The sequence below is a fragment of the Pinus tabuliformis genome, chromosome 1_2, assembly GCF_031772625.1.
Source record: "Pinus tabuliformis cultivar Carrire ecotype Pingquan chromosome 1_2, CPIR1, whole genome shotgun sequence".
NCBI classification, from domain to species: domain Eukaryota; kingdom Viridiplantae; phylum Streptophyta; class Pinopsida; order Pinales; family Pinaceae; genus Pinus; species Pinus tabuliformis.
Genome location: NC_142298.1, coordinates 140,884,308 through 140,894,836, shown reverse-complemented (window position 1 = coordinate 140,894,836; position 10,529 = coordinate 140,884,308). Strand labels below are relative to the sequence as shown.

Here is a 10,529-nt window from a genome sequence, read left to right as displayed (position 1 = left end):
CTATAAGGTTTACTACATATCTAATGTTTTGGAAATTGAAACCATGAGGGATATACGATAACTAGGGAGTATTCCTTTTTGGAAGCAAGATTTGAAATACTTCAAAATCACCTAATATTATTTGATATTGGACAATGTCGAGCCCATTCCAAATGTAGTGGTCAAGAATAAAATCAAGTTCGTTTTTAGGGCATTGCTTTCTTTGCCTTTCAACTTAACTATTTTAATGAAACCTTTGAAAGTCTCTAGTCCTCTATTTGCATTCCTCTTCAACATCTTTAATGAAATAGACAAATATATCTATAAGTATTAAAACAAACATAGTTTACAAATGAATAAAATGAATGTATTAAATTAACATACCTTTTTGAATGCAACACAAAATTATTTCAGTGTTGTAATACTTGCATGTGGATAGTTGCGTCTCTCATCATCCCAACTCTCTTCATTCAACATTTTAACCATTTCTTATTGTATTCTCATATAAACCTTATGATTGAACGAATAAAATAAATAATTTTACAACGACATACATAATAAATATTAACAATAATATTATGTTATAATGAAAAAATTGTAATTTGCGAAGAAAAAAAATTACTTCTGAAATCAGTGCACATTAAAAATAAAAAATAAAAATAAATAAATAAAAACTTGCTTCTGAAATCAATGCACATTTCCTCCATTGATAATTCACCCAAATTTACATAAGATAATATTGTTATGATAAGCCTTTTTAATGTCCCTTTCCAAGAAGATACATTTAATAGTTCATTTTCACTTGTAGAGAAAAGGAAAATAAAAAAAGTGAAATAAATAATTAATTTAAAAGGGGATATAAAGAGAAAATCCATATTCTTTTGATGACCCATGATATTATTTTTCCACCCATGGTATTTTGAAGAAAAAAAGAGTTATAAAAAGGAGGATGAAAGTTCATTTGGGGCATGAATCAGTATTGATATTTTGCTAATTGTTTTGGGAGCTCTAGTAGCTACGGGTTGAGGGAGAAACCCTTGATTTGTTTCTTGGTTTTAGTGTTGAAACACACATTAGCTGGTTGTGGTTGGTTTGGTGGTTGTAATTCCACCCTTGCTAACGATTTATCTTCCAAGGAGTTTGTATTGGTCCAACGAGGAGTTAATTTATCCATCCAGAGAGTGGGCCAAGCTATTGTGCTTTAGAGGACCAAATTAATATATCTCAAAAGGGTCGAGTTGGTAGACCAAGTTGCTAAATATCAAATTGCAAAAATCCAAGAACCAGAAACCTAATGTATCTTACAGGTTTTTTTGATGTAATCTCTTTCTAGAAATCATTAATAAAAATTGGGTTTCTTGTATTAATTATTGTCTGCAATTTTCTGCGGATATGTATTGCATTTTATTAACATTTCCGACAAAATATTATGTTGTAATATTTTTTGGGAATTTTTAGCTAAATAAATAAAAAGGAACATTATAGTGATATCATAGTTGGTTTTCTTGCTAGCCTAAAGGGTTTAGCGAAAATGTCTTCAAACTAGTAGGAGAAATTGTTTACAGAAGTATTTAAAAAAATTGAAGATTTTAGTAGAAAGTGTGAAGATTATGATAAAAGAATTGAAAATTATAACATAAAATCACTTGAAGAATATAATAGAAGAATTGAAGAATCTAACAAGAATCTCACAAGAATGGTGGATCGTATCAAAGCACATGCATCATCAATAACAGAGAAAGGAAAAAGAGATTACAGATCTAGAGTCCATAAAGCATCGTTCAAGAACAGAAAGCAGAAATTGAAGTGAGCCCAATGGAAAATAATGATTTAGATAAAACGATGGAACAAGAACCTATCAAGAGTGATATGCCTTGCAAGGGATTTAAGGTTTATGGCTACATTAGGCAACATAGTAGTAGTGGAAATTGTTTAAGAATTTTTAGAAGCACTTGTTGAGGAGTAATAGGGGGCAATAAGTAGCAAGGGTGGCCCAATATTTTCATTGAAAAATAATTGAACGTTGTTGTTGATTCATGGTTGCAGTCAAAAGTCTTATGATGCCTTATATAAAGACACTTGTAGGGATCAAGATGTTTCCTAAAGAGTATTCGTTATGGAGAAAGTTTGGCATAAGAATAGAGACCAACTTATTGGTGCTTGCACAAGGCCACTGAATTTATGCAAGGTAATAGGGTTTAAGTTTGTTGGTAGTACCAATGATTTTCTACACCAAGAAAAAAAGTTACCCCAAAAAGAGCTAGAATTTGATTTTGCAGGGAACTCATATTCTGAAGCAATGGCCTATGGAAGGGTTCTAGTTGCCCCTGATAATAGACATGATGGTGGTAACAAAGTGAAGGATGGAAACTATGCCTATTTTAAGACAATATCTAGAAATCTCAAATGTTAGTTTTCTGGCTTGTGTGGTAAGTCACAAGAACAATATAGTGAAGTAGTTAATTCAAGAAAGCATGAGTTTGAATCTTTTCCTGCATAACACTACTTTAATGATCTGCAGGTTCACGAGATGGAGATTCCTAGGGTTTAAGATGAGTTGATACTTACAATGTACAAACAATTACTGGTTCTTCAACAATTTCCAATATCATGCTTTGGTATGTGTCTTAGTGTTGGCATTCAAGTCATTATCTAGAAAACACTTGCGTAGACACCATCCATGGAGTTTTTGTTGTGTTTATTGTTCTCTGCGTAGATTTTTTGGACTCTGACACAACATGTTCTCAGAGTGCAATGCTCTTTTGAGTATGTTGCATGTACATGTGGTAACGAGAGACCAATAAGGAAATATACTTTGGTGGGATGTATCAAGTGGACTTTCCTTAATTTAACACTCATAAAGGAGGGATACACAAATTGGATTTTCTCTTGTTGTCCCCGATGACGATATTCAAGGCCGTGTAACTGCTTTTTTTTATGATAACATGCTTCCTGTATTTGAATTATATGACATCGTTGTTAAGGTCAAATCCTAACAGGCCTTGGGATTTTATTGTATTGCAAAACCTCATTTTTTGATGAAGAGGGAAATCAAGGAAATTTGGGAGGATTTCTTATCTTCCAATGTTGATATGTGCGTCAAGGTTCAAGTCTTGCGGCTCTTTAATGACTATCTAGTTGAGATTAAGGAGCAGATTAGGGTAGAGGATATTGATATTAATATATTTGGAGGGATAATTCAGTTGAATTCGCAGAATATCTGGGAAAAAATTAACCCCGAGACCTATAATGAATGTTATGAAGACGAGTTGCTTCCTTTAGACGCCCCACTAGAAAAATTTATTTTTGAAGTAAGTGTAAAGGTGGTATCAATCGACTCAACCTGTGTCTGAGTGCCTATGAAGTCTCACAAAAACTAACATGGATGTCAAAGTCGCTTAAAGTGAAGGACTCTTGAACGACATTGTGAAAGAATATGATATGGAGATATGTGTATCCCTGCATAGATTCAGAGAAGCGATTAATAATATCAAGAGAATTCGAGATCTAGATCCCCAGGATTAGTCGTCATTACAGGTAGAAAGAAATTTCAATAGTTTTCCCCGCGAGACAAGATCAATTTGTGATATATGTATTGCACCTATTGGGACAAAAGATACAGAGCAGTTGGCCATATTAGTTTCTATAGGTAAGAGGCTATCAATTGTTATCTACATCAATAACAACATTGTGCTAAACTGTGACTTAAAAATCTTGCATGGTCATGTGCATGGGGATCCAATGGTCCAAACAAAGTTATGTTGGTTTACAAAATGGAATCCTCTTAATTTTCAATTTATGAATGAAATCATCAATTCTATCAAAGGTTTAGGCCCCCATCCAATTCATGTGTTCCACTCAAGTGCATGCTCAAAGGTCACGAACAATGAGTATAGTGGAAGGATAGTTCCAAGTACATCTTCTTCCAGGCCTTCAGTTTGACATGTTGATCTCACGGGGGAATCACTGACAAACCAATATTATATCATGTGCGTTCATATTGGGGCATTCAAAATGGAAAAATCAAAAAATAATATATTGGGGTTATAATGAGGTCCTAAAGGGTTTTAATATACCATATAATAATATATATAACCTAAGGTATTGTTTATCGATTTTTTGGCCAAGAGGAAGGCAAAATACACCATGGTTTTGGAGAATTTCGGGAACAACGCAGTTGCACGGGCGCAAAAATTTGGGAAAGGTTATAGTTTGCAGTTGAACCTCTCTTCGACCCCAAACCTTTCTTTGTTTCTGAGTTTGAACCCTAATCCTTTCTTCCTTTCTAGCTTGAGAAAGACAAAGCAAGATCGCCTTAACAAACTTAGACTGCGAGTGTTTCTCGACGAAGATGAATTGCAAAAACGGAGAGTATATAACTCCTCAAATCCAGAGTGCCATTCGAACAACTTCTGTGCATATCACTATTTTCTGTCCCCGATATGTAGAGTCAAATTGATGGCTTGATGAGCTCCTCCTCATGTTCCAGTCTAGGGCAACTATTATTCTAGTCTTCTATGGTGGTGTCAAGCCTTCAGATCTTAGATGGGGAATGCAGGGTGAAAAAGGAGTATATGGTCGAGCACTGCAAACGTTTGAGAAGAAGACAATGTTCGATTCTAAACCACGATATGACCCCAGCACCATCAAGAAATGGAGGAAGGCTCTCACTGATGCTGCAGAAATAAAATGTTTCAATATGGAGACATATAATGGGTGAGTACTCCAATCTCCCTCTTACTCTAACCTTCTACCTTGCTGGATTGATATATACTTTATGTTGTACACATTTCTGACTCGTAATTTCATTTCAGCGATGGGTCAAAGACACTATATCAATGGCGATAATGCATCTACCAATGTTTGGAAGAGTGAGGCCTCTAAAAAAAGCTCATGTATACTCATACATGGCAATGTTTGGCTACGTGTTTTTAGGGTGGACAACCCGGTATTCACCAGGGCCAACAAGCTCAAAGGTAAGATTCATGACAAGCTCGTCTACTATTAGAGGACCATGTGTTTTGTACTTCAAGCCATTAGGAAAGACTAATAGATCATACGTTACATAAGGTCCATCAATTTTAGCTTTGCCCTTCTCTTGCATGGTTACAATATTCAAAGGAGTCTCAGATAGGTTTGCCACAAAGTGAGTAATAGGGTTGAGTGAGATGAATAGGGAACTTGACCATAAATCCAGGGTGCAGAAGAACTACTAGCTATTCTTGGAAAGAGACCAGATCCAACGCCATTGATAGAGCAAAAATCCTTCTACTCCAACCCAGCAATTGTAGGCTTGAGGGTAACTTGTTGCAACAACCAACAGTACAAGAAAACAAGCAAGGGCAACTTGTTGCAACAAGCAACGCTACGAGAAAACAAGCAAGGGAAAATTGTTTGTCGAGCAGGAAGGAGTGTTGGAAAAAGTTAAAAGAGCATTACATGTGTCTAGATATCCAACAACGTTGGATGAGAAAGTTGAAGTATTCGAAAGGGCAATGTTACTCGAGCAGCAAAGCAAGAAGACTAGAGTTATAGGATTTGTGGGGCTTGGCGGTGCTAGAAAAACCACTGGGATGGAGAGAGCACCTCTCAGTGCATTCACTTCATTGCCACATGTGCTTATATTAGTGCAGGAGCCTGGTAGTTTAGGAAATCAGAAGACATTGTGACAGTTTGCTATTGTGACAAGGTAAGAAAAAACTCAATGTTGAGCTAACTACACTGAATTTCTTTGTAGCAAACATTTGGCACAATATAATTAAGTGGCTTTTAGCAATTTCTTTTTTGGTACTGTAAACACAGTCATGTGGATTAGTACTTTGAGCCTATTTTAGGATAGATGCTAAATCATAATTTTAATCTTCATAGTCTCAGAATGATGTATGATATAGCATATACAATATCCCTTGCACTGTCTCTAAGAAGCATCTCCTATGGTAATTGATCATTTTTGTTTGTATACTAGAAATGTAGCCTATTTCTAACAAGGTTTGTAATCGAGCCCCCTTGAACATGGCCATGATTTAATTTGTCTTACTTGATTTGGGAAATTTCTTTAATATTATTGTGTTTTACCTTTATATGTCATGAACATACTCCGGTAAATTCTATTATTAAAGATCTTTATTTTATATTTGAGCCTTGTCTTAAGCCCAGTTGGAAATGGAAAATATTCCAAAACATGTTTTAGGTTTTGGTTATAGTCAACACTTCTTTACTGTACAAATAATTTCCAAAGTAAAACACATACACGTGAAATTATGTGGTTTAGTAAACACCACAAAGCTATATAAGGGTATACAGGTAAGGACGTATTTGTCAAAGACAGTTCTTGCATGTTCCAAATATTCCAACTTTGTAGCATGAACCTACAATCACAAAACTTGTGGTGCATAACTCGTAATTTTCTTACTGTAAGGTTGTAAAATTGGGGACATTGAAAACAAAGGTTTGTGGGATGCATTAGCAATGTAACATTTGAATTATCCCTTCAGTGACAAACTCAAACTTGAAAACTTTATGTTATCTGTTGGTCAACGAATTTTATAGTGACTCTGCAAACATAGATTGATAATAAGCTATGGTTAAATAGGAAACAACTTGCCCATGTTAAGTACTCACAATGCCTTCCATTATCGAGTCAATATTTTCATTAGCTTACTTCAACCTATTTCTTTTTGGGTAAAGACTAGGGAGCGAGACCTGTGTGTATGGCCATGATAAACTAGAATATTTGTTTAAGGGGAATTTAAATATTGAGTTTCACCAACACAATATTAAAAAAAAATACAGGAGATTCTTTACAAATGCAGTGTTAGTTATTGGATACATAAATTTTGTCATGCTAACATGATTTTTTTTTGGAACATGGAGCAAACCAAACCTCTTAGGCATGTAGTGTAATTTATATGAACTTTTCAATGTTAGAAGTAGCCTTGACCCAACTCAGTCGTACAAAGAAAAATCGAAGACAAATAATTTCCAGAGTATATAGTTGTATATATTTGTGTTATTTACATCATCATACAACTATAAAATGGTTCCTATCCTATTAGTAAGTTATAAAAGGATTTGATCAAGGTTGAAACTTAAGGGGAAAAGAAGATAGCATCTCTCATCTCCCAGCAATGTACAAAGCCATAATGCAATGGAAATTGGCTTTGAATCTCATTCATGAATGCAATTACAACTGGCTCATATGTACCAAATCCTAAGCTACGCTGATATACAATGCTCATCAAATTCACCCAAATCCACTCACATCAAGCCCCATTTCCATGGAGGATATAGTGGTATAACCATTGGAATTCAAGTCAGATTCTGCTACCATTTTGAGAATTTATTATTCTCGTTTGAGCATTTTTTAATTTGATTTATATAAAATTTCCATGCGGAGATAGAGCACTAGAAAAGGTTGATTATTTGTATAGAGAGATAGAGCACTAGAGAAGGTTTATTATTTTTACATAGAGATAGATCACTCGAAAAGATTGATTATTTGTATAGAGAGATAGAGCACTAGAAAACACTAATGTCATTTCCATGGGTCGAACAAAAAGCATGTCATTCATTCACAAGCTTCCTTTTTCTTCAGATAAAGGATTTCCATTTTCTTCCGCGTCTACTATGTCACTAGTAGACTTCTCATGCAAAATAATTGAAGAGTCCTTGGTCCCAGAGAAAGAAGAAGAAATATTTTCTTCTCCTGCCAATTCTTGCAGCCTCATATCTTTTCTTATTTCTTCCTGCTAAAACTGCACCATTGCATCATATGCATACCTTGACTGTTTTCTACCACCAACCTACAAATGTTTAGTAGGGATCTTCTTTGAACTCTCATTCTTTGAATTATGTTACTGTTGTACACATTTTGCACCCCGATACAATTGGTCAATATGGACAAGAATGAATATGTGGCCCCTTTATCTTGTCATGGCCAGTGGTCTTTATTCCTTGACTATGTTATCTGTTCTTTTTTATTTCCACATTCTTTACTGAAGTTGTCATTCTCAAGCCTTCAAGGTAAATGAGAGTTGTGAAATTCCATCTTACCTACTAGATAGGGAGGTTCCATCTGCCAAATCAGCAAGTGGATGTTTTCAGCCATTGCTACAAGTTGAATTTCAGGAAATTGTATCAGTGGGACATGGCAAAAATCCTGACCCTACTGATGGATGATGGGGCCTTTTAGCTCATTATAGATACTCAATTATCTCTAGTAGAGGTTTTTCTATAACTAAATTGGCATATTATGAATGTTTCTATCCCTTTTTCTCCTCATGCATAGATTTTTGGCATAAAGTTATTTAATTTTTACTACAATGAAGTCCCTCTTCCTTTCAAAAGTAAAAACCTTACATCAGTAAATAGTTGGGGCCTTTCATCTTTTACTGGACCTTGTTGTGCTTTCTATTGCCATTTACCTATACATAAATAGCTAATACTAAATTGCATATTGTGAATGTTTATGTTTTGTCTTTACCAATACATATATTTTTGGCATATTTTGGTCTCTTTAGCACTACAAGAAAGTTCCTTTTCCTTTCATCTTCTCAATGCTAGAATTAAAGGTGCAGGGTTCCAGTTAGTCTTCAATTTACAGAATGTAAAACCCCAACATCCCGGACAATGTTGAAAATTCCATGTAGGTTGTTATATTTCTAGTTGCTCATGATCAATTAATATGGTTTTTGTAAGGCATAAATTTTTGTGATGCTTTCCATTTTGAAGTGGATCTTCATACATAAATACATATATATCTTGTGTTACAAGCTGAAAACGAGAACCTCCCACCCGTGGTCATAAATGAAATTGCAATGGAGTTGAAGAGTCTTGATGAATCACCTCATGGATGTATAAAAGTGGTGGTGAATGATGACAACTTTTCAATCAAAGTTGTGGACATTGAAGGACCATGTACATTCTAAAAGAATAATCGAGAACAATGTAACATATTTTGCATGTTCGATGCTTGAGAAAGGGATCATTTTTTCATATTGCGTTTACTGAAGCATTTGAATTCATTTTTTTTGCATGGTTATTACTAGATTTTTGGAACATGAGCTATATTTACATTTATTGATGCTTTTTCCTACAGCTGGCATTCCATATGAATTTGGTGTTTTTCGAATGAAACTGGTTCTAACTCTTGATTTTCCAAACTCTCCTCCCAGAGGTGATTGTTGATCCTTATAATTATACTTCATCCAATTTACATGCTCTTAAATGGATATTATGTTTGCTTTAGATTTTTAGTTTCCTATAGGACATTCTTTTTGGTTTTCTACTCACTTATTATCTAAATCATCAAGTATATAAGGGGGATTCATGACTTGTAAAAAATGAGAAATAAACTTTGGCATCTTTCAATAGTAATGATTGGCTTGGAATGTAGGGTATTTTTTCACAAAAATATTCCACCCATATATTGCAAACAATGGAGAGATATGTGTCAATACTCTGAAGAAGGATTGGAATCCAACCCTTAGACTATGACACATTCTTCTTATATGTGTTCATCTCGTTATCAATTTAGCTTATTTATCATATTTTTTATTAAGTATTGTAGTGTGTTACATTTGGTTGGACATAATTGTGCTTGTTTCGTATTTTTTTCTTGAAAGATATTTGGAAACTAAAGATGGACATAAGTTATTTGAATGGCATTGTAGTGTGTTAATTGTTTCGATACAACATGATCTACAGGATTTGAACTTGTTTCATACTGCTTAAGTGATATTTGAAAACTGATGTTGCACATGAGCACATAACTCAATGAACTTTGCTCAACTTGTGGATCTTTTTTTCGTGGCCGCTTTTAACATTCTATAATTAATTGACCAAGAAACTTAGGGATGAACTGTTTGTGGTTCTAGAATTTAGAAGTGAATTTTAAAAATGTATTCAAACTGTTACATTTGATGCGATCTTTGCACACTGCACAATGAGAACTGACTGGAATTCATGTGAAGAGGAAAAAAAAATGTTGGAATATTTTTTATTGTTATTTGTTGCATAGTTATCGCACCTTGTATTATTTTTTGAACTCCGCTTTTTATCAACTCTGCAACAGTAAACTGACATGGACATTCATGCAGTTTGTATGCATTCTTGGATCTTAGTTATAGGGATTGAAGTACATGATTTTTTCCATAAACAATAGTATTGTATTTCCATTTCTAAACTTTGGATAACTGTTGTAGGTCATAAGATGCCTACTTGTAGAACCATTCCTGGAGTCTTCTTTAAATGAACAAGCTGGGAAGATGCTCATGGAACACTATGAAGCATATGCAAAGCATGCCAGGTATGTTATATTTTTTCATCTATATCTAGAAATTATTTACATGATTACACTTTATTCATATAATTTTGGGATATATATGGTTAACCCTAATATTTCTCTCTATCCTTTGAGAAGAGTATGAGGATATTAAATTCAATATTAAGAAAGTGATTGGGGCACTTGTAAATAACTGAAACGTTGAACATACCCATGTCAGAGGAAATGAGTATTGATCTTCAAATATCAATTTTGCAGTTATTGACAT

General features: G+C 34.3%; 1 pseudogene; it reads left to right on the top strand.

Moving 5' to 3' along the window:
* Nucleotides 1–4,531: 4,531 nt before the first annotated feature.
* On the top strand, nt 4,532–10,526 carry LOC149204915 (ubiquitin-conjugating enzyme E2 22-like; annotated as a pseudogene).
* The last annotated feature ends 3 nt before the right edge of the window (nt 10,527–10,529 follow it).